Here is a 23,783-nt window from a genome sequence, read left to right on the forward strand (position 1 = left end):
CTCTCATAGCCTGAGTCGCTTTGGGACGTTAAACCCCATAAACCAAACCAAACCAAACCGTACATGCACTTGTCGCCATACATCGCTGTCAACTTACGATGAATACCCACGAGTGGAGTCTCCTTGGTGTGAAAAAATCGAATTACGGAACGAATCTCGTACTGGGCAGAATAAACAATGGGAACCTCCATTTCGGACGGCTGTTGAGCCAGGAATGAGCGGCGCAGCGAAGCGCGGCCTGGGGGAATCCAGAGTGGGGAGACAGCCGCGCGCAGCAGTGTTACCGGATTTCGCCTCGCACCATCCCGTGTGGGTGGAGTTTATAGCCAAGCCAAGACAGCTAATCCATGTATTGCACCTATGGTCATACGAAGGCCAATTTGGGCGTGGTGGTAGAAACCGTATTGGTCAAGCCACGACGACAGTCGTGCAGCAAGCATTTTTTGGTAAGCTTGCACAAAGTGGGCGTAATTGATATGGGCCGGAAATTACCAAGCTCTCTCAGCGGCTCCTGAGACTTTGGGATGGGGATCTCAATAGCCGATTTCTAGGATTCTGGTTTACTAGTTAGTTATATTCGGTTTTATAGCGCTAAAGCAACAAAGGCTATGATTAACACCATCTGTCGGGCTAGTTGGTTGCGATCCATATGTATCAGCAGCGCGAACACCACACAGGAAGAAGAAGGAGAAGAAGGTAAAGAGCGCTGAACCAGGTCCACTCCGTCCGCGGTACATCGATCCGCCTCCGCCGCTGGGGCGAGGCTAGAAACTTGCCTGACCATGGTCAACATTTCCGGCGCTGTCCTCCTCGGTTCCACCGCGAACTTGGGTCCGTGACCAAGGAAACGCTGGACTTCCTCTGGGATGCTCCTGACACCTCCCACGAGGTGGACGGGGTTTCCAGTCTTTTTCTGCTTTGGAGGCACGAGAGCACGCAAGCACGGAAGTGCCTGCTGCCAGAGGCACTCTGTCGTTCGGCTGACTTGTGTCGCAACTTCACGCCATTTCCTTGATGCTGCTGGCATTGGCGTCGATGTGAACACCATTAACCGCAGGTGTTCTCTGTGGAGGCTCGCCTGGTGCTGCCATTCCGAACGCAAGATTTTGCACAGGCGGGTGGCATGGCCGACAGTGGGCTGGATGCCGCCGAACAGCTTCAGAAGTTCAGGTGGGAGCACCTTGCGTCGAATGCAGAAGCCGAGAATTCTTCCCTGGCAGGAGGGAGGTTGACCATGTTGAAATGTTGACCATGGTCAGGCAAGTTTCTAGCCTCGCCCCAGCGGCGGAGGCGGATCGATGTACCGCGGACGGAGTGGACCTGGTTCAGCGCTCTTTACCTTCTTCTCCTTCTTCTTCCTGTGTGGTGTTCGCGCTGCTGATACATATGAAAGGCTATGATGCACCAATCACAGATTTCTGGTACGACACCTTCTATCCATACCTTGTTAATGATGGCGAGGAGTTGAGGGAGTACGGCAGAACTCAAGCTCTTGTACACGTCGTACGGAGTGGAGTCCGGACCAGATGCAGTTTTCCTACGGGCCTCTTCGAGACTTTCTTTCAGACTCAAGTTTGTGGGGACGAGCACGACTCGTGCCTTTTGGATTGCTTTCCCGCGATGCACCCTCTCTAGTTAGTCACCTTAACTACCAAGGAAGGGCGCCGGCGTCGCAGCGACACGAGCGCCACGAACGACGTGATGGCAGCTCGCGCGCGTGGGAGAGCAGACTCCATCTTCGGCTGGGTACTCGTCGCGTCCGGATGTTTCGATGCGGCATTCCGCTCTCAGCCAGTGAGGCGAGACCTAGTGGGAACGTTCTCCTGCATCTCGTCCCGTCTGCTCGTAGAGTATCTGCCCTACCGTAGCGTGGGCGAACATTCCCTTGTGGATGTTCTGATGAGTCGGACGGCCTCGATTCCTTTGCGTATTTTGTTCCTTGCTGACGTTATTGTTGTCGTAGCAATATATACATGTTTGTGTCAGCCAGAGTGTCGTTCCTTTGTTTCCTTCACAGCCAGGCCCGCTGTGGCCGTCGCGCAATGACGGGGTGAGGTCCGGCGGCCTTGAAATGGTTAAGCGAGGAGCCATGGTTAAGCAAGGAGAACGTATTTATCCCCCCTATTACAAAACCCAAGAGTTCAACGAATGTTCATGATTCTTTCAAGCTGCTTGTTGTCCAGAATGCGTAACTTGACAGGCCTGAAAGATTTTTCTTCCTTGAAACTGCGGACACTAATTCAGACTCTGTTGCAATACACAGATATTTTCGCCGTGAGGTTCCTGCGCTTGCTGGCTATGCGGCGTGTTCGCCCTCTTGCTGCTGATATAAAGCAAAATTTTATTTGTACAAAATAATTGACAGCTCATCGACACATCAATCTTGCATCACCCAGAAAGTGACGACGCTACAAAACTCGCGATCAATCGGAACGGCGGGATGTCACCAAAGGCGGCAAATTATCAAATATTAGGCAGCAATATATAACCCCTGCACCACCAACTACAAAGGAATAAAATGGTTATGTAGGAGGGGTTGTGGCTGAGCAGAACTGAGGTCGCTTTGCAACGTTCAGCAAAGGTGCAGGCCAAGCGTTCGGGCTGCGAGCGAGCGTCACACCTCAGGATCGTCGTCGTCTTTCACTACCGCAGTTCACCACAGTGAGCGAGCGCGGCTGCTACACTACAATTACCCTCCGGCGAAAAAGGAGGCATCCTGCCGACTTAGGGCGCACACACGGTAGGCGGATCGTAGTACGGCTTGAGACGGTCAACGTGCACTGTTTCACGGCCACGACGGCGCGCATCTTGGGGCGGCGAAAGCGGTTCAATAATGTAGTTGACGGCAGAGGTCTGGCAGATGACACGGTACGGGCCGTGGTACTTTGAAATGAGTTTTGTGGAGAGACCGGGACTGGTTGAGGGAACCCAAAGCCACACGAGCGAGTCTGGGGTATAGGACGGAAGCGGACTGGTAGGGGCGCGAAGGTGCTTCTGGCGATTCGGATCTTGCGTTGTAAAAGAGCGGGCAAGCTGGCGGCATTCTTCAGCATAGGTCGCTGCTTGAGAAAGGGTAAGAGACTCGGACACATCAGGGCGATACAGAAGCACGGTACCCACGGTACAGGTAGGCTCGCGACCGTAAAGAAGAAAGAAGGGAGAGAAGCCAGTTGTGCTCTGTGTAGCAGTGTTGTAAGCATATGTCACGAATGGGAGAATGCGGTCCCAATTGGAGTGGTCAGAGGCAATATACATGGCGATCATGTCGCTCAATGTGCGATTGAAACGTTCAGTAATTCCATTTGTTTGAGGGTGGTAGGCCGTTGTAGAGCGGTGAACAAAGCGGCATTGGCGAAGCAGGGCTTCGACTGTGTCTGAGAGGAAAACACGGCCGCGGTCGCTCAGAAGTTCCTTAGGGGAACCATGGCGTAGAACGAGGTGATGCAAGATGAAAGACGCAACGTCGTCTGCAGACGCGGATGGTAAAGATGAGGTTTCGACGTAACGGGTAAGGTGATCGACTGCCACTATGACCCAGCGGTGTCCAGCCGGAGTTATGGGAAGGGGCCCGTACAGATCGATGCCAACGCGGTCGAATGGGCGCATGGGGCAAGGCAAGGGCTGCATCGGAGCAATGGAACGGCGAGAAGGGGTTTTGTGGCGTTGGCATCCCGGGCAGGAGCGAACGTACCGTCGGATAAAACGGTACATTCCCCGCTAGTAGAAGCGGAGTCGAAGGCGCGTGTAGGTCTTCACCACACCGGCGTCAGCACACTGGGGGTCGGCATGGAAAGAGGCGCATATGTCGGAACGCAGGTGGCGAGGAATGACAAGGATCCATTTGCGACCGTCGAGAAGGTAGTTGCGGCGGTAGAGGAGGAGTGAGCCAGCGCGGCTGCTACACTACAATTAGAATAAAATTGTAATATATTTAGAATATAGTTACAAAATGATTTAAATAAATTTTGAATAGAATCAGAACTCACCTGCAATATTTTCGTGTTACTCGCCCGTATTTATAACGAAATTTTTACTCAAGTGTAGTTTTTAGCAAGCTTGAAAAACCCCCCCGGACTGAAAAGTTTTAGTTAAACGAACGGTGAGCCACTGGAGCTTTCAGGTAAACGAAAATCTGCAAGAGCGTAAGTATTGCTTGCGGGTCAGACTGCACCATTCGCTAAAGCTGCAACAATGTTTGCCGTGAAACTATGGACAGCCTGATTCCAGAACAGCACAGCTTGCAAACTGTCCCAGCGCGTTATTTTTGCTTGGAAAACTTCTTTATGTTTTTATGCTTACGCAGCCATAACAATAGTGTCATCTAGCGCACTTGCCTCAATACCGTAGCCGCAGCGATATAGATGTCGCGTTTCATGCACCTGTCCGATGGCTTTCATCTTTGGAACAGCAGAGTGCTTCATGTTTTGAATGTGGGATTGAGTAGCACAGCTCAGCCGCCAATCACTGCTTTTTATCTGAGGTGAAAGCGACAGTATAATGCCTAGCATTTGTAGCATTGGAAAATAATTTGTTTTACGAAATATTATGAAGCCTGCTGTTTACTTTCTTTCAGAAAAATAGAAAAGCTGCCGCCTGAACATTTCAGTTAACCGGAGATTCCCTTTAGGAAAGGTTTCCTAAAGGCCCCCTGAAGTTCCTTTATGTGGTATTTTTGCCACCATGGAAGTCGTGCTTCGCTGGCCAAAAATGGCCCTTTACATAGGTGGAGTGCTCAGTCCGGGACTCCGCAGGACGAGGCCGCTACTCGCGCCCGTTGGACTAGAGCCCTTTGAGACTCCAGCCCCGAGCAGTTGAGCAGGGCTCCCTCCCATGCCTCTCAGGAAGGGGTAGGATTGGGGGGAAGGGCAGGATTCTTCTGACAGGCCCAAACCATATGGAAGATATCGGATACTCCCCCTCAGTGAGGGCAGCGCCCATCAATTTTAGGGTCGAAATGGTTCGCTATTGTAGGACACAACAGATTGTTGGTCTGCAGGCGCCTCAGAGTTCGCTCATCGGCTTTACTCAGGCCCTTAGCAGGGACCGGGAAAAGCCGATGGCGTTCGCAATAGTCGTCTAGAATTTCCCTGAACCGTAGAAGCGACTGCACAATCACTGAGCCGGAAGAGCCTGGATGAGGTGCCCGGTAGGTAAGCGCTCGGGCAGCCGCGTCCGCAGCCTCATTAGCTCTAACGCCCTGATGGCCCGGAGTCCAAACTATGCGTTTGGGCGAAGGGTCCGATTCCCTCTCTCTGCGCTTTAATATGCAGTAGGCTAAAGGTGAAACCTCCTCAGCCAGGTAGTGATGACAGGCTCGACGCGAATCTGTCGCGATTACCTTCGAATTCGAGTCGAGGCGGCAAGTGCAATGGCTACTTCCTCGGCCTGCGCTGAATTTCGAGCTCTAAAGGAGAGGCCGTTAACGCATTGGTCCTGGTGAACTACTGCGGCAGTGTAGAATAGATTGGGGCGGCGGCCCTGCCTCGCCAAGGTAGTATACACCCCGTCTGGATCGGTGTTTGTGTTCGAGGGCCTGAGTGCGCGCCTCTCGCCTTCCTTCGTGTGTACCCGTGTCCATGTTGCGCGGGAGTGGAGGGACCCTGAGCTTATGATGCCATAGCTCCAGAATCCGACACGTCTCCCCTGGAATGCACTCGTGTTGGATGTGCAAGCGGTCTAGCAGGCAGCGCCCGGATGCCGTCTGCGAGAGTCGCGTATATTGGTTCACGAGGTGGGCCTCCCGTAACTGCTGGTAGGAGTTGATTCACCCCCAACGCCGACAACTTAGCATTGGAGGTGGCCGCTGGGAGGCCTAGTGCTCGCTTTGTAGCCTTTCTAACGATGGCTTCGATTCTGTTTTCTTCTTGTTTCGTAGTGCGAAGATAGGGAACGGAGTAGAGGATCCCGCTGGTGACGAAGGCATGGGCGAGCCGAAGCGCGTCCCTGCCTCACAACCCGCCGCGCTTGTTAGGAACGCGATGAATCATGCGTACGGCCTGTCCGTCTACGCGCTTGATTTTGTCAATAGTGGATTCCGGGCTGAGCCTGTTACAGATGAACAGGCCTGGTATGCGGAGCTCCTCGACCTCTCTGATAGGACCTCCCGTAAGAGAGATTTCTTGTGACGCATGGCAGTGGGTCGTATTATGTAGCGGTGTAACTGGAGGAGGACGTCCTGCGCAGACGTATGCAGTCGGAACCGTAACATAGTGTCTGCAAAGAGGCCCTTGGTCTCTATGTGTGGAGAGAGGCGATCCCTAACCATCGTCTCCATATGATTGCCCACACAAGAGGTTAGTGAGATGGGCCTCAGGTTGTCGGTATCCACTGTCTTGCCTGGCTTAGGGATGAAAGTGACCAAGGAGGCCTTCCATTCGGCAGGGAGTGGACGCCCGTCCCAAATTTGTTTAATGTACACTAGCGGGTGGAGGTAGGTCGAATCGGGGTCGCCAACGGATTGACTGTTATGCGATCCCGACCCGCAGCCGTACCTCGCCGCATTTTAGCTAAAGCCGCCTAAGGTCGCGTAACATAAAAGAGGAATCAATGTCGGGATTCGGCTTTCCCTCGTACTCATACTCGGGCCCAACTGTATCCTCTATGCGGCAGAGATATCTGTCGCACAGGGTGTCCGCGAGTTGAGCCGTCGTACCTCGGTACTCGTGCAAAGCCCGCCGGAGCTGTCTTTACGTCTCCCCTCTCGTTTGAGCGGGGTCGATGAGACTGCGAAAGAAGCGCCATGTTCCTCTCGAGCTCATCTGACGCGCTGCCGAATTACACTTCTCGATCCAGTTTGCATCGTTGAGCTGGGCAGCATACGGCGCAGCCTGCTCCGTGAGGACGACAATGCGAGCCTTAAGTTTGCGATTCAGGTTTTGCTTCTTCCACCGTTTGGTAAGACTCCGGCGCGCCTCCCACAAGTGCACGAGGTAATTTTCTACTGCAGGAATCTCTTCGGTGGTCTGAAGTGTCGTGACGTGTTGTCTTTCTATTGTGTCTAATTGCTTTGCCCACTCCGCACAACCGCCGGAAAAGAGCACGGGAGGTATCTCTTGCGTTCGAAACTTATGCCAATCGGTCAATTTAGCGTGGCCCCACTTTTTGCGAGCCGCCTTCGCCAGAAGAGTAACCCGGAGAAGGCAGTGATCGCTACTAAGTGTCTCTCCCGGGTTCTCCCCGGTAGCGTCTCTGGTGTTCGTAACGAGTCAGGTCAGGGCATGTGTCTCGCGTAACCGAGTTGCCGACACGTATGGGCCAACACGGATCCATGAGGAGTGTAAGACGAAGTGTGGAGATGAGCTCTGCCAGCTTGCGTCCTCTGGCCTTCTGAAAGCGGTAGCCCCAGTGTAGGCTGGGAGCATAGAAGTCCCCAACGATCAGTAGAGGTTCCTTGTCAGCCGATTTTAGCGTGCGGTAGAAGATTTCGTTGAAGGTCACGTGCGGCTTATGCGGGGGGCAGTAAATGTTAATGACATGTATTAACGGGTCACGGCGCTTAAGCGGCAAGGCCTTGACCATACTGTATACCTGTTCAGTCTCCAGTTCGATGTCTACTGGGACTGCGGTGTACGCCTTGTTCACCAGGTTGCACGTTGTAGGACCCCCTTGAAACGAGCTATACCCTGTGAATTTAGCATCCGCGCCGGGTTACTGAGGAGCTAGGAGCGCCGGTGCGGTACCGAGAGACTGCAGGTAGAGCTGAAGGTGCGACCGTTTCTTCCAGCTCAGTAGACCCCCGCAGTTCCCCTGGATGATCTCGAATTGCTCCGAATTGTTGGCTTTCCGCTGGGGTAAGCTAGCCATCGTGGTGTGATTCTCTAATTTTGGGCGGCAGGTCCCACCCCCGAAGGTGATGGGGCCTCAGGCAGAGGCACCAGCACGTCCGGAGAAAGAGCGGCCCGAATGTTTTCTAGCGAGCCTGTGGCCTGGCGAAGGACCACCTTCCGCCTGCGGAGGTCTGGTCGCGAAGACCGCGAGCGGGAGCGGCTGTGTCTGAGTTCAGCTCCCCATTTGGTCCTCAACGTCTTAGCTGTCTCAGCAACCTGTGCCCCTATGGCGGGCAAGATTTTTGCCAATTCGGCCTGGAGAAGCTGCTGAATGGAGCCCGGACAACTTCCATGAATTTACCTAGCAGAGCATCAATTTCGCTCTCCAGGTTGTACAAGCGGCTCTCCACCATTGGCAGCCTACCAACCGCTGTGCTGGCCGACTGCTGCGACACGCTAGTCAGCCCGGATGCGACCGACGCAGTCTCATCTCGCTAGTTAGTTCTATAGGCTTGGAAGGACCAGCTTGAGGTTCTTTACGTCCCTCTGACTTAGCCTCCAGCTCCTGAATTTTTCGCGCTAAGAATTCTGTTTCGCGCCTATTCAACATTTTGCCTCTGTAGGGCGCCTTCCGTTGGAGAGAAGGAGAGAGAGTGAGGCCTGGAGACAGCCCTAGCCCAATTGCTCACCTTGGTTTGGGCGGTCGCTAGAGGCGGGAAATCCCCAGCGCTGAAGTTCGGCGACCTCACCTGTGTCCCGGACTTCACAGCCGTCTTGACATGCCCGGACTTGCCCGGCACAGAAGTGGACTTGCTGTCCTTGGCATTGGTGAGCGGAGCTTGCTTCTGAGCCGACTTCCGCTTGGTTTCAGTCCGTGATGCTCCCGGCTTGATCGGTTTCCGTTACTTGCCGACGCAGCCGGCAGCACCGGTAAAGTGGGCACCCGCGCACAGCAGACATCGGGGGGTGCATTCATGTTGTGCTATGCCCTCGGGTGTGGTTGTCAACTGAGAGCCGCAGAGGCCGCAGCGTCCCGACTGCGGCCGCGGGCAGATGTCAGCCCGGTGCCCCACCGTGCCGCATCGATGACAGGCGGGGATCGTCTTCTTGTACAGTCTCACAGGGATGCCCTGGTCGCTGCAGAAGATTTGGCAGGGTACCTTCTTCCCTTGAAAGGTGACCACTACGATGGCGGTGCCGCCCAGCTTGCGCACAGAAAGGATTTCCCCGTGTCTCCACTCCAGCTTCTGCTTGAGGGAGGCCGACGTTTCGCTGGGGTTAACGTTGATCACTCCCTTGCAGAGCTCGCCAGAAGCCTTGGCGTGCCCGCGAAACAGAAGCTGGCGGTCGCCGACCGTCAGCGTGACATCGCCGAGGAGCTTCTCAGTGGCTGACACAGAGTTCAGCGCACACACTAGCACATTTTGATCCCACACGGGCCATACAGGGAGTTGCACATCTCCACAGTCCCGTATGATGTAGCGCTCGGCAACTCCGGCTTGACTTGGAGTAAAGGTGGCCTTCAGATCCAGTGTGTTGCGTGGCTTGAGCACAACGATGAGTTCGTCGCGTCCAATCCGCGGCGTCTGCTGCGGCCGCCACTGGGGTTTGCGTGTTGCGCCCTTCAAGGCCGCGCCACCGGCACTCCCTTGCGGAGCGTGCGTGGACCGAACCGCCGTCTGGTGCTGGGCGGCGGCGCCAGTTACTTTGGGAACGTCCGTCTTCTGCCGGCGTCTCCAGATTTTTACCATATCTTCCAAGTGTTCATCTTCCGATGTTGTAAGGTCCTCGGGTTGAGCGGTTTCCATGCGTACGACTTGCATGGACAGCCGATCATAGCCGGCAACCGTATTGGGAGCCGCAATCGCCGGGGAATCCCCAGCCTGGGCTGGCGAACGCCTCGCCGCCGTTAGGCTCAGCGCCGTGGTGGTGGGCGAAATCTTCAAAGTCTCAGAATTTCATCAGAAATGGCCCACCTTGATAAAAGTGGTGCCAACTTGTGCCGCTGATCTTCGCGAAGACGATGGTGCCAAGATTCGTGGGGTCCGAGTTGATAGACCGCAATAAGGAGCGATTAAAAGCGCAGCCGAAGTGCGCACTTCTCCCTACGCGTGCCCTCAGTGTCCTTCGCGGTGGTGTCAAACGATTTCTCTTTGCATGTAGCGTACTGTTCTTGTCAAGTTGGAGGCTAGCCTATGACAGGGGCTCGAACCGAAAACACAATCACCTTCAACTGTATGCCTTATCACAATTTACTTCTGCTTTTAAGACGCCGTTGAGGTATCCACCGAGATGAGAGACAGCTTCAACGCCGTTTCCTTTCTTCAAAAACCAATTTTCGTGTTAAAATTGTGACGCAACCATTCCTGCTACACCACTGCGAGCGGTGTCATACGGTTTCTCGTTCCTGATAGCATACGCTTCTCAGTCAGGTAGTAGTGGTGGTGGTGAAAACTTTATTTACCGTAGGACAGAAAGAAAAGAGAATTATGATGCCGCCGCTGGGACCTTCACGCTGGTGGTCGTGGCCTCCATATCATACATGGCGGCGATTTCCGTTGCCCAAGTCGTAAGCCGCAGTTGAACATACGGCTCCCGGCTGGGCAAAGCAGCCTCCTACGACTGCAGACTGTTTAGGTTCCAGGAGGCGGGGCGAGAAAGCGCCGGACATAAATAATGTCAGCATAGTCTGCTCGGGGATGGCTCCGGAGCGTGCATTCGGGTGAGAAGGCACCGGGGTGAGTTAGGGCAAAGTGGGCAGGAGAGAGGAAAGTGTGGGCCTGTAAATGACGCCACGTGCTTTGCTGGAGCTTAGATATGTACTTTTGAGGGAGAGAGAGGGATAGGCGGCAGTTGCGGTGCTGGTGATGTGATGGAAGATTAGAGGGGAATCACGCGTGTCCATCCCAGACTGAAGGGGGCCAGCTAGGTCTGCCATCACGCGAGCGATGGAATTTGCTGCCTCATTTACAGGGTTCCCCGCGTGAGCTGGAACCCAGAGGTGTTGGATAGGACAGGAAGGGAGGGGAGGAATGCTCGAGGATGCTCAGCGCAGAGGAAGAGATTCGACTTTTTGCAAAATTGCTCACTACGGTCTTGGAACCGCTTAATATGAAACAGGCCGGGATGCCAGCAATGGCGAGGGCAATGGCTGCTTCCTCTGCGACAATGGAGGTGATAGCAGGGAAAGTGGCGACGGAGCGGGGGGAAACTGTATGGAGACGGTGGCCACGGCACAAGCAGGCTAGGAATAATGTGACGCCGCATCAACATACACATCGGACTGTGTGCCGTACTAGCACCAGAGGGTGGAGGCGCGAGCAGATCGTCGGGCGCCGTGATTCTCAGAGTGCATATTGTTGGGAAGGGGTTTGAGAGTAAGCATGCAGAAGATGGAGGAGAGTGAGGGGTGGGTGACAAAGGAAGTAGACGCAGGGGTCAAGCGGTTGGGAAAAGAGAACGGCTGTGCCAGGGGGGTACGAGAGAGGCGGTCGAGCTGTGCCATGCGATGGATCGCCACAAGTTCTGAAAAGAGTATTGTGAACACACATCGACAGCAGACGAGAAGTGGGGTTGGAGGTGAGGAGTGCGAGAGCCGACTTGTAGGCTTGGCGGATGAGGCAGTTCACCTTGGCTTCCTCGGCACGAGAGAGAAAGAGATAGGGAGGGAGTAGATAAGGCGGCTCGCGCATGCCGTGGTGCCGGTTAGCGACACGGCGGATAAGTCGGACGGTCTGGTGGACGGCGGTATAAGGCTGGAAATTAGGGTAGTGTGTTTTCCGTTGATTTGGAGAAGGAGACAGAGAATACGGTGACAGGAGACAGAAGGGACGAGATTCGCGTCAATAGTGACGCTAAGGGTGGGGGACGAGGTAGGACAGGCGCGCTAACTAGTTAGATCGCGGTCGGGATGGCCACAAAGTGAAGCAAGTGCTGCTTAAGGCTACCCCCTTTTTCCGCGTGCCCCAATAACAGAATCCAACAAATCTGTGTACGTCAAGTTTTCACTCTTAGAATGCAGCTTGCTGTCTGCAATGCTGCCACCACCGCACAAACATCAAAGAATGTGAATTAAACAGCAAACATCACGTTTTCATAAGCCATATTGGTACAATGATTTTTCTTTAACATGTGCTATGTGCTCAGAAACATGTGCTCAGAAACGTACTCTGTACTCGTGGTTGTCCGTGCACAAAAAGGCTTAGTGGTATTTATATGTACTGCAACGAAAGCGACGCACTGTAGCTGCTATCACTTTTCCTAGGCTATCAGACTGCTTTCTTGTACGCACAGAAAAATGGTAGTTTAGTGCCATAGCGCGCCGGTTGATCTCTCTCGTTCACACCGTTATGTATGTTCCCTTTACTTGCTAACTAGCAGCACAACAAAAGAAAGGGACAGGCGATAAAATACTGCAAGTCCACCAAGGCTAACCAGCTGTTTTAGGGGCAATGCTTTTCGGGAAATATATGTCGCGGGGCAAAAAAATTATGCAAAAAATCTAGACTGCAAATAAGAAACTCATTTTGTAAAAGCTGTCTGACACGTCCTTAAGATCGGTATGACGCTTGCTGTCTAATTGCATGATGGCGAATTCTACATGTGCACTTCTCAGAGTCTTGAAAACAGAAATGTCTTCTTGAGAAAGCTGATTTAAGCCGCATTTCCATCCTAGAAAATATCAGCTACGGACTCTACTAGTCACCCTTCTGCACATCAGGCTGGCGACATCTCTTAGAAAACGTTGTTCTGTATTTTTATTTTCTTTTTCAGAGACCCAAAGGGGGTCGAATTTCAAAGTGATCGATTCATTAGTAATGTCATGGATTAGGGTGCATGACATATGATTTTATAGTTTGCGGTGAACCTTGTACTTTTTGTACAACATTTGGAAGCGATCATAATACTGCTTTCAAATCACATCCCACCACTGTAACAGCCGCGCTGCCAAAAGTATTTCCAAGTGAAAATGAAATATTCAGTACGCCTTTTAGCGGTTAGCCAATGCTTTTAGTGCGGCATAGAACGCGTAAGTGTCCTCTAATTCTTAACTCGATTAACGTTGCTTCATATCTCTTTTCAAGCTTCATGTCTCATTTAAAGTCTTGCCTTCACGATGTACTCGACCGCATAACTCCAGACGCCGATGCGAGAAAGAGCACATCTTCATGAGGAGCTCCCCTCCCAGAGCCGCACACGATAGGGCGCAGCCCACGAGGTATATGGCGTAGTACAACTGAAACTGCTCGCTTCCCTCGTCGTGGGCCACGCTGTAATGGCCACTCCCCATTCGCCGACGGTAGCGGGCAGTAAGGCCATGCCCCGCGATGGTCAGCAGAAGTCGCCGGTGTTGGTACCTGCATCAGAAATGACGCTGTGGCTAGCCTGTAATTCAACAGGCAAGCGATTCCATCATCCTTACGCTAATAAACACTTTATTTATTAGAGGTAAGACTTAAAGGACCCAAAAAAGGGAGGAATAAAGTATATTGCATGTTGCTCAGTAAAATAATGTAAGAGCGCTGTGTACACGCATGTATGACGCTCCAAATTCGATTACCTCAATATATCGGCGAATGAGAGTGCTTCAGCAGCCGTCGCTAAATCTCGCATTGCACCATGGCCAACGTCGTTAGTTTTTACAATTTGCGTCGTTGATGAATTAAAAGTCAGTAGCGCAAAACATTTTATACCGAAAAGATATGTTGATTAGTTGTGCGTTTATGTTTTGTTAGGTTTTATGGCACATATGCATTTAAGTCCATCATGCGCCAAGCTAAAGGTTTAAGAAAAGTTGCCAGTAGAGTTCTTTAGAAATGTGATTGCTCATCGATGGCGCCGCGCCTAAAATGTTAGTACTAGCTTGTGCTGACAACGAAAGATATTTAAGAAATGCCTGCTAAGAAGAGCTTTAAAGAGGGTCGGGAAACCTCAGCAGCGATCCTTGGCTGGGCAAGGATCTCGAAGCTGCCAACATAAATAAAAAAACCTCTGCCTTCTCAGGAGTCAGAATGTGGCTTAGGTGTATGAAAGAATGGAGCGAACTGTTGGTAGGAATTGAGAGTTTGCAGAGGTATAAAGGGATGTGCTCATTATAAAACTGAGTAAAATATTTTTTCCTAAGGTTTCCAGGTTTAGTACATGAGTATAAAATAGAAAGTTGTGTGTAAGGTGTGCGTGGCCTATATGGAGAAAACATAAAACAACTTCAATGAAAAGCTCGTGGTACAAACATGTCGTCCATTCACCTAAAACTGGCTCTACCAAGTGTAGTTTGTTGTTTACTGGTATTTTCCAAGCCAACTGCCATTTTTTTTTTCATTTCCGCTGTACTAAAATCATGCAGTCCTTAGAGGGTAGATTTTCGTTTTTTATCTGCTGACACCGGCCTGAGCAGCACACAAGTCTGCTCTCTCGTTGCCTTCAATTTATTAATTTATTTATTTAAAATACCTTACAGGCCCCATAGGGGCATTGTGTAAGGGGGGTTACAGAGTAAGCAGCCTTCTAAAGTGGTAAACAAAACATACACCTCAATACAAGGCTCACCAACATTAGTACCAAGATTAAAACATGAAACAGGAACAACTGTAGTAATGAAAGGCCACAAAGGTACACTTAAGGAAATAACATGAGTAAAACTTAACGTAAGGCATTAATACTAGAAAGTAATAAAAACGCAAAAAAACACAAAAACACAAAAAATGACCATATCAGGGAGTACAATTCTTGAAGTGATCTTGAGGGAAAAAGATGGTTTGGTTTGGTTTATGGGGTTTAACGTCCCAAAGCGACTAAGGCTATGAGAGACGCCGTAGTGGAGGGCTCCGGAAATTTCGACCACCTGGGGTTCTTTAACGTGCACTGACATCGCACAGTACACGGGCCTCTAGAATTTCTCCTCCAAAGAAATTCAACCGCCGCGGCCGGGATCGAACCCGCGTCTTTCGGGTCAGCAGCCGAGCACCATAGCCACTGAGCCACCGCGGCGGCGAGGGAAAAAGACGCAAAAAGCAATAATATATACAGGGCATACAAGTGAACACACGACGCAGCATAAAATAGCAATTCACAAGAGCGAGATAGCAATGAAAAAAGAAAATCACAAGAAGTTCAAAGCAGATTGCCAAGTGTAAGAGACAAGATAAAGTGATTTGTAAGTGCTATTGTGAAAAATGCTCGTGTAGGAGATGACGAAATTTTTCTTGATCTGATTCGGAAGCAATGTGATCAGGCAGATTGTTCCACAAGCGAATGGCGGTAGGGAGTGCGGAAAAGTTAAAAGAATGTGTCGTACCGTACATGCGCGCAAAACTTAAGTGGTTATTTAATCGACGAGACGTGTTCGAGGCGGTCTGGGTATGAAGTGTGGATTGTGTGGCATTATAAACATATTTGTGAAACAAGGATAACAGAGCGATATTACGGCGAAGAACTAAAGGCTGTATGGAATGATCGAGTGTTGTGTTGTGTTGGGTTTTATGGCACATAGGCAGCTAAGGCCATCATGCGCCAAGCTCAAGGTATAGAATGAGTTTTCTGTATAATTTTAAAAAATGTTAAAAATCATCGCTGGTGTAGATGGCCTAATAATACTGTACTACCTAGTAATAATGGAAGAAACGAAATTTAGACATGGCTAATGTTAAAAACATCCAGAAGGTCAGGTAGTCTCAGCGCCTATCCTTGCCTGGGCAAGGATCCCGAGGCTCCCAACCAGACAAATAAAAACCTCAGCCTTCTTCTCATGAATGAGAAAGTAGCTGAAGTGTATCACCTAATAAAGTGAACTAGCGGATCGAAATTTACAGTTTTTCAAGCACGCCTGCTTCTTTTAAAAAGCTAAAAAGAGAAGGTATGTTAACAATGGCATTATCATCTAAAAGCAGTGCTGGGTGAAAAGGAATGCATTCATTATAAAATTCAGTGAAGTATTTTTTTCTTAGTTTTTCCAGTTTCGCACAAGAGAATAAAATGTGGTTAACGGTAAGTTCATCTCCGCATTCTTCGCAAACAGGTTTGTTTTGTTTTGTTAGCAGGAAGTTATGTGTAAGGTGAGTGTGGCCTATTCGGAGACGGCAGAGAATCCCTGGTGGTCACACGACCTCCATTCCCCTAAAACCGGCTTTACTAAGTGTAGTTTATTATTGACTTCACTGTTCCAAGCCGACTGCCATTTCTTCCTTAATTTCCGTTGTACTAATTTTATGCAATCGTTAAAAGGTATGTTTACTTTCTTTGTTTCCATCCTACGAGCTTGAGCAGCACACAAGTCTGCTTTCTCGTTCCCTTTTATTCCGATATGACTCGGGACCCAGCAGAGTTTTATATTTTGTCTTTTAGCTGCGGCTGTTACTATGCTGTGTATAATGTCACCAAGAATAGGAGTGGTAGCGTTTCTAGCCTGGAGAGCTGTAAGCACACTTAAGGAATCTGTGTAGATTATACTGTTTGTGAGGTGCTCCTTTAATATTTTGTCGATGGCCAGCCAGACTGCGTAACATTCTGCAGTGAAGATGGATGCGCAATTTGGAAGTCTTACTGTTTTCTCCGAATTACCTCGCACCACTGCACTTCCTACGTAAAAATCTGTTTTTGAGCCATCTGTATAAAAATCTGTGAACTTACTGTATTTTTGCTCGAGTGCAAGAAATTCTTGTAGTATATGTTGTCGTGGTGTTTGTTTTTTATGAAATTGAGTAAGGGTGAAATCACAGATTTTTGGAAAATTGTACCATGGAGGCAGTGGGTCATGTCTTCGAGCAATGTCGGGTAATGCATCTTGTAGGACGAGGTTTTGGCACATCTCTTCAAAACGCAGGAGGAGTGGTCTGATAGCTAGTGGTTTGCTATTAAACAGTGTTCTCGATGGGCAATTTGTAACAATAGGGTAACAGATACGTTTTGGTAGGGAACGGATTTTTAGAACGTATGAGCATGTAAGTATGCTTCTTCTATCTGTAAGAGATGGTTCATTTGTTTCAACGTAAAGGCTATTTATGGGTGATGTCCTGTAAGCGCCAGTTGCAAGACGTAAACCTAAATTGTGCACTGGGTCCAGTCGTTTCAGGTACGATGGCCTTGCTGAACCATATACTATACTACCATAGTCTATTGAGGATCGTACCACAGAGCGATAAATTTTTAGAAGGCCTGCCCTGTCAGAACCCCAGTGTTTATGTGAAAGGACTTTGAGTATGTTCAGTGATCAGGAAGTTTTCTTTTTTAACGTGTTAATATGAGGCAGGAAAGTGAGTTTTCTGTCAAATGTTATGCCTAGAAATTTATGTTCATTTTCTACTGGTAAATCTATTTCGTTAAGGTGTAGGGTGGGGTCTGCCTGTAAGCCTCGTTTGAGTGAAAACAGAATGGCCACTGTTTTCTGTGGGGAAAATCGGAAACCATTTTTGTCTGCCCATGTTGTCAGTTTATTTATTGTTAGCTGTATTTGTCTTTCACATGTTGATATGTTCGAGGATGTGTAAGCTATCTGGAGGTCATCTACATAAAGTGAATACATAACAGACCTTGGTATTATATTGTTAAGAGAATTCATTTTTACAATAAAAAGAGTTGTGCTTAAAATACATCCTTGAGGCACTCCATTTTCCTGAATAAAATCCCTCGAAATGGTTGAGCCTAGACGGACATTAAATGAGCGGTTAGTTAAAAAGTCTGTAATGGAGTTCAGCATTCTGCCACGGATGCCAAGTTCAGCTAAGTCCTGAAGAATTCCGAACCTCCAGGTTGTATCATATGCTTTTTCTAAATCAAAAAAGACGCTAAGACAGTGTTGTTTGTGTATAAAAGCTTGTCTGACTGTATTTTCGAGACGGACTAGGTGATCTGTAGTTGAGCATCCCTTTTTAAAACCACACTGGTGGATATCAAGAAGTTCACAGGATTGAAGAACAAAGGTTAGTCGTATATTTAGGACACTTTCGAAGGATTTGGCGAGGCAACTGGTCAGGGCTATGGGTCTATAACTGCTAGGAGAGGTTGGGGGTTTACTAGGTTTAAGAAGCGGCACAATAATAGCTTTTTTCCAGGCCTCAGGTATTTTTCCCGATATCCAAACTGTGTTAAAGAACTTTAAAAGTGCTTCTACGGCAGGTTGAGAGAGATGGGCCAGCATTTCGTAGTGGATTTGGTCGGATCTTGGAGCGGTTTTTTTACCAGCAGACAGTACTGTATTTATTTCTTGGAGGGTAATCACACTGTTATATTTTTGGTTTGCCCTTCCACTAGTTGGAAGTCTTTGTTTTTCGGCTGTGTTTTTGTATTTTAAAAAAGACTGTGCATAGTGTGATGAACTTGAAACTGCTGCGAAATGTTCCCCCAATATGTCTGCCTGTTCCCCTATGCTTGTTTGTGTGCCAGGTGTTGTCAATAAAGGAATTGTGAATGGTGAAAAGTTACCATTTAATTTTCGCACATGTTCCCACATTTTTTTAGATGTGATGTGACTGTTTATAGAAGAGACGTAAGTTTGCCATGATTTTTTCTCGGAACTACGACGGACGTACCGAGCCTTAGCTCTTGCTTTTTTAAAATTTATGAGATTCTCATGTGTCGGATACCTGCGAAATTTACCCCAAGCTCTGTTTTGTAGTTTTTTTGCTTCCTTGCACTCTTTTGTCCACCATATTTTATGATTTTGTTGCACCACACCTGACGACTGTGGAATAGCTGTGAGGGCGGCAGATATGATACAATTAGTGAACTTTTCATTTATCTGGTCGATGGAGAGATTATCTAAAAGTATATTTTCTAAATTTGCCTTTGCTCTAAAAAGTGACCAGTCGGCAAGATGAAGCTTCCAGCGCCGTAGCCTTGTGGGGATTATTTCCGGTGGGGATGTTAAAGTGATTAGTATAGGGAGGTGGTCACTGCCATATGGGTTATCAATGATATCCCATTTAAAATCATTAAAAACAGAAGGTGAGCTAAATGACAAATCTAAAAAGGACATTTTTTCCGAGGTAGGGGAGCAGTAGGTGGCTTTTCCTGTATTTAAAAGACATACATTGTTTGTGATGATAAAATCTTCTATTATTTGACCTCTAGAGTCACAGCGCTCGCTTCCCCAAAAAGGGGAGTGAGCGTTGAAGTCTCCAACTACTAGATACGGTTCTGGAAGTTCATTGATAAGTTCTTGTAAATCGTGGACTGTTAATGTAAAATGTGGAGGAATATATACAGAACAGATAGAAATTGTTTTATGGCTGACGACACTGACCGCGACGGCTTCAAGTTTTGTTTTGAGTGTGACTTCTCGAGCAGGGACGCCGCTTTGCACGACGATCGCAACGCCTCGAGATAGTATATTTGCCTGCTCACGATCGCGTCTAAAAGTTTTATAATGTTTCAGGATATTTGTATGTTGTGGACCTAGATTTGTTTCTTGAAGACATAAGACTACGGGCGAGATTGACCCTAGGATATCTTTTATGTCATTGTAGTTCCTCAACATTCCTCTACAGTTCCACTGAACTAGGAAAGCCATATTTATGTTTGGGATAGGAACGATTGAGAGTTTACTTATGTTCTGGGGCCGTTATGGTGGCCCTGCCTTTTTTGCGCTCAAGAGAGCTGTTCCGCCGCTGTAAAGCAGGCGGGCTGGGAGTTTGGTCCATCACCTCGCAAGAGGTGCTGGACGACCGCGGAGATTCCGCAGGTGTGTGGGTGTCGGGCCTCCCCCGACGGGGGGAAGTCCTGCGGGGTGTTGACCCGCGGGCCGGCACTCCCTGGCTTGTAGTTGGCAGAGCAGCTTTCGCTGTCTCTGCCTGGGGCGTGGATGGCACTGCCACAGGCGCGGTGGAAGTGGCCGCGGCAGGTGCCGGAGTGCTGTGTGGTGCTACGCCCCTGCGCACCACATCAGCGAAGTTTGGTTTCGCTGTGAAGGAGAATGTGTTGTTAAGTGCAAAACGCCTTCTGGCTTCTTTGAATGAAATGTTTTCTTTGGGCTTAATGGTGATGATTTCTTTTTCCTTTTTCCAGGACGGACGCGCCCTGGAGTACGCAGCGTGGTCGCCTTCGCAGTTTGCGCAGCGTAGTGCTGCGTCGCATTCCTCAGACTGGTGGTCCTTTGATGCGCATTTCGCGCAGGTTTTGCGGCCGCGGCAGCTTTGTGAGCCATGGCCAAACTTCTGGCAATTGAAACAGCGACGGGGATTGGGTATGTAGTGTCTTACGTTGACTTTCAGGTATCCTACTTCGATTGTTTCGGGTAAGGTGCTGGTGTTAAATGTAAGGACCATGTGTTTAGTGTCTATTTCCTTGTTATCCTTGCGGATTTTGATCCTGTGGACGTCAATTACATTTTGGTCGGAGAGTCCTTGAAGCATTTCTGTTTCTGTGAGGTGGATAAAGTCAGCCTCTGAGATAACGCCTTTGACTGAGTTGAGGGATCGGTGGGGAGTCACGGAGACAGAGATGTCCCCTATAGAAGCAATGTTTGCAAGTTTCGAGCACTGGATGCTCTCGCGTAGTTCGAGGAGTAGGTCGCCGCTGGACATTTTGGATACCTTGTAGCCAGGCCCTAAGGTATCTGTTAGGCATTTGGTAACAAGAAATGGGGATATGATTCGGGCTTGCTTTTCTTCACAGTTACTGTGTATAACATGGAACTTAGTGAAAGTCGGTTTCTTTTTCATGAAAAAGTCTGCTGCTTCGTTCCGCACTCTTTTAAGAGAGCGATCAAGTTTGGAAAGGGGGGGAGCCATAAAAATTGATGTTTCTCGGTCATGGTGCCAGCCACCCACCACGGAGTCCAACAAGGGGACGCGACAGGAACTTGAAAGTCCTGCCCACGCCAGCTGTACACCTTAACTATAACCTAATATGACTCAACCCAGGGTAGTTGGTCACACACGGTTAACCCTCGCCGCCAGGAAAAAGAGAAGAAATGAAGAAGAGAGGAGGATACAGGAAAGTTGTAAGAAAGGGAATAGGAAAGTGAAAGATAGAGGGGAGGACAGGAAAAGGCGACTGCCGATTTCCCCCGGTCGGGTCAGGCCGGAGGTGCCGTCTACAGGAAGCTGGGGCCAAAGTGGTGTGTTGCCTCCGCCGAGGGGCCTTAAGGGTCCAAACGCTCGGCATCGGCTCAACCACCAGGATTCCCTTTTCCCCGGACACGGCGATGCCACGCACGGCTAAGCGCGGATGCTCGGGTGCGTGGTGACGCATTGTTCACCATCATCCCCCTGCGGGAATGTCCCTGCGGATGCTCGGGTTAACCCCGTGGTGGCGCCACTCACCAACGTCTGCATGCTGCAGACGCCTCCCTGCGGGGAGGAATGATCGAGTTTCATTTGCGTTACCCTGGAGTGATGGCTATAATTACGTGAAATGAAACGGGCAGCTCGGTTCTGGACTGATTCAAGCATGTCGATTAAGTGTGTAGGATGTGGGGACCAAATGGATGATGCATACTCGAGCTGTGGACGAACAAATGTTTGATAGGCCAATTTTCGGATGTTGGAAGGTGAATTACCCAGATTACGACGTAGGTAACCTAATTTCCTTGAAGCTTTTGCGCAAACGGCTGCAATACGGTCTGTCCAGGAGAGGTTTTCGGTTAGTTGAACACCCAAATATTTATACGATACTGTATGTAACAATTCTTTATTATTGACGTTGTATAAAAAATGTGAGTTGTCACGCTTACGACTAAAAGAAATTACCTGACATTTTGACACATTTAAAGCCATTAACCAGGTGTTACACCAACTATGAATTAGGCTAAGGTCATTTTGAAGGGCCAGGTGGTCTACAGTACTGTTAATTGGTCTGTAAATAATGCAGTCATCAGCGAAAATACGTAAGCGAGAAGAAACATTAAGTGGCAAATCATTTATGTAAAAATGTAAACTCCAACATGACTCGGTGCCCAGCAGAGCTTAGCTTGAGTTATGACTCTTGTTATGCTGTTTATGGTGTCACCAAGCAACGAGGAGATCGCATTTCTAGAACGAAGAGCTCTAAGTCCGCTTAGGGAATCTGTGTAAATAATGCTGTTTGTGAGGTTATCATTTAATATTTTTTCTATGGCCACGGAGAGTGCGTAACCTTCCGTAGTTAATATGCACACGCACTGCGGAAGTAGTGCTATTTCCTCCAAATTCATTCGCACCACTGCACTTCCGACGTAAACATTTGTTTTCGAGCCATCTGTAAGAAGTCCGCGAAGTCCCGGTATTTTTCTTCGAGTGCAAGGAATTCCTGAATGATATGTTCGTGTGGAGTTTTTTTTTGTGGGACTGTTTAAGAATGACATCACACATTGCAGGAAAATGGTACCACGGAGGTAGCGGATCTCGCTTTTGTGCTACACTAAGTAATGTGTCGAGTATTTCGAGACCTGGCACATATCTTCAAATCGCAAGAGTAGTGGCCTGGTACCTTGCGGTTTGTTGTCGAATATTATTCAGGAAGGACACTTCGGTACAAGTGGATAGCGGATGCGTTTTGGTGGAGACCTCATTTTAACGACATATGCACAAGTCAGAGCTGTTCCTCTAACTTCAAGAGTAAGTACATTTGTTTCTGCATACAGGCTCACTATAGGAGATGTTCTGTATGCGCCGCACGAGAGACGGAGGCATGAGTTATGCACTTGATCTAATTTTAAGGCGAAGGCCTTTAATGCCTCATATTGTCGTTAGCAGACGCGTCGGCAGCCGTGTCGGCAGATTTGTCCGCCTTTCGGTGTCACTGCTTAACAAGAAACTGCGCCGAGGGTGGGAATCCAACCGGGGCCTTTGGCATTTGAAGCGGAGACGCTACCACTCCGCCACGAAGGCTCAAGGTTGGAGCGTGAATAAAGGCGCATAAATGAAAAAGAAATAAAGTCAAGCAAAGGAAAACTAAAAAATAAAAATAGGAAAAGAAAGAAAACTAAAAACAAAATATAGAAATAAGATGTGAAAATAAAATAAAAAACAATAAAAATAAGAAAAGGAGCAAAAAAAAACAAAGTATGAAAAATAAAGAAGTAAACAAAAACAAACAGTGCGCCAGGAAACGCTTTCGCCTTGCAGCATTTTAGAGAGCCAAAGTGCCCCTTGAATTTTTTTTTAGGTATGATGGTCTTTATAACCGTACACAATACATCCATAATCTAAGGATGGCCGTGCGAAAGAGCCATAAATGTGAACAGGCATGCTCTATCAGACCCCCAACGCTTCCTTGAAAGCTCTTTGGGTATGGTCAGAGATTGTGAGGCTTCCTTTTTCGCTGTGTTTATATCGGGTAGGAATGTGAGTTTTTTCTCGAATATTATACCTAAAAATGTATGTTCTTGTTCTACGCGAAGTATAATTTAATTTAGGTGCTGGGCGGGATCAGTCTGCAAACCTCTTTTGACTGAGAAAAGAAAGCGACTATTTTTTGTGGACAGACCTTAAACCCATTTCTGACTGCCCAAACCGCACGTCTGTTTAAAGTGAATTATGTCTGTCTTTGGTACGTTGACGGGCTGCAGGATGTGGATGCTTTTTGAAGGCCATCCACATATATGCAGAATAAATGAACTTTGGTAATATTTTTGCTATCGAATTCATTTTTACTATAAACAGCGGGGTACTTGGAATACACCCCTTTGGTACCCAATTTCCTGAATGAATTTTCCCGAAAGGGCAGAACCTAGGCGTAGTTGAAATGGACGGTCCGAAAGAAAGTCTTTCAGAAAGTTAAGCATCCTGCCACGGATACCAATGTCCCGAATAATCCTAACCCTCGACGTGGTATCATATGCCTTTTCCAAGTCGAGAAATTCTGCCAGACTGTCGTTTGTGCATGAATGCTTCTCGTACTGTGTTTTAGTTGCGGAGCATGCTTTCCTCAATTCATATTGGTGGATGTCCAAAAGCTGACGGGATTCGCGGACTAAAATTAACCGAATATTAAAGACGCTTTCACAATATTTGGCCAGAAAACTCGTGAGTGCTATCCGTCTATAACTACCAAGAGAGGTTAGCGGCTTTGCAGGTTTCAGGAGTGGCACGATAAAAGCTT

General features: G+C 48.7%; 1 pseudogene; it reads right to left on the minus strand.

Moving 5' to 3' along the window:
- Positions 1-4,732: 4,732 nt before the first annotated feature.
- Positions 4,733-7,803, minus strand: LOC149346273 (uncharacterized; annotated as a pseudogene).
- Between the last annotated feature and the right edge of the window lie 15,980 nt (positions 7,804-23,783).

The sequence above is a fragment of the Amblyomma mixtum genome, chromosome 4 (assembly GCF_055824585.1).
Source record: "Amblyomma mixtum isolate Tamu chromosome 4, ASM5582458v1, whole genome shotgun sequence".
Classification (NCBI taxonomy): Eukaryota; Metazoa; Arthropoda; class Arachnida; order Ixodida; family Ixodidae; genus Amblyomma; species Amblyomma mixtum.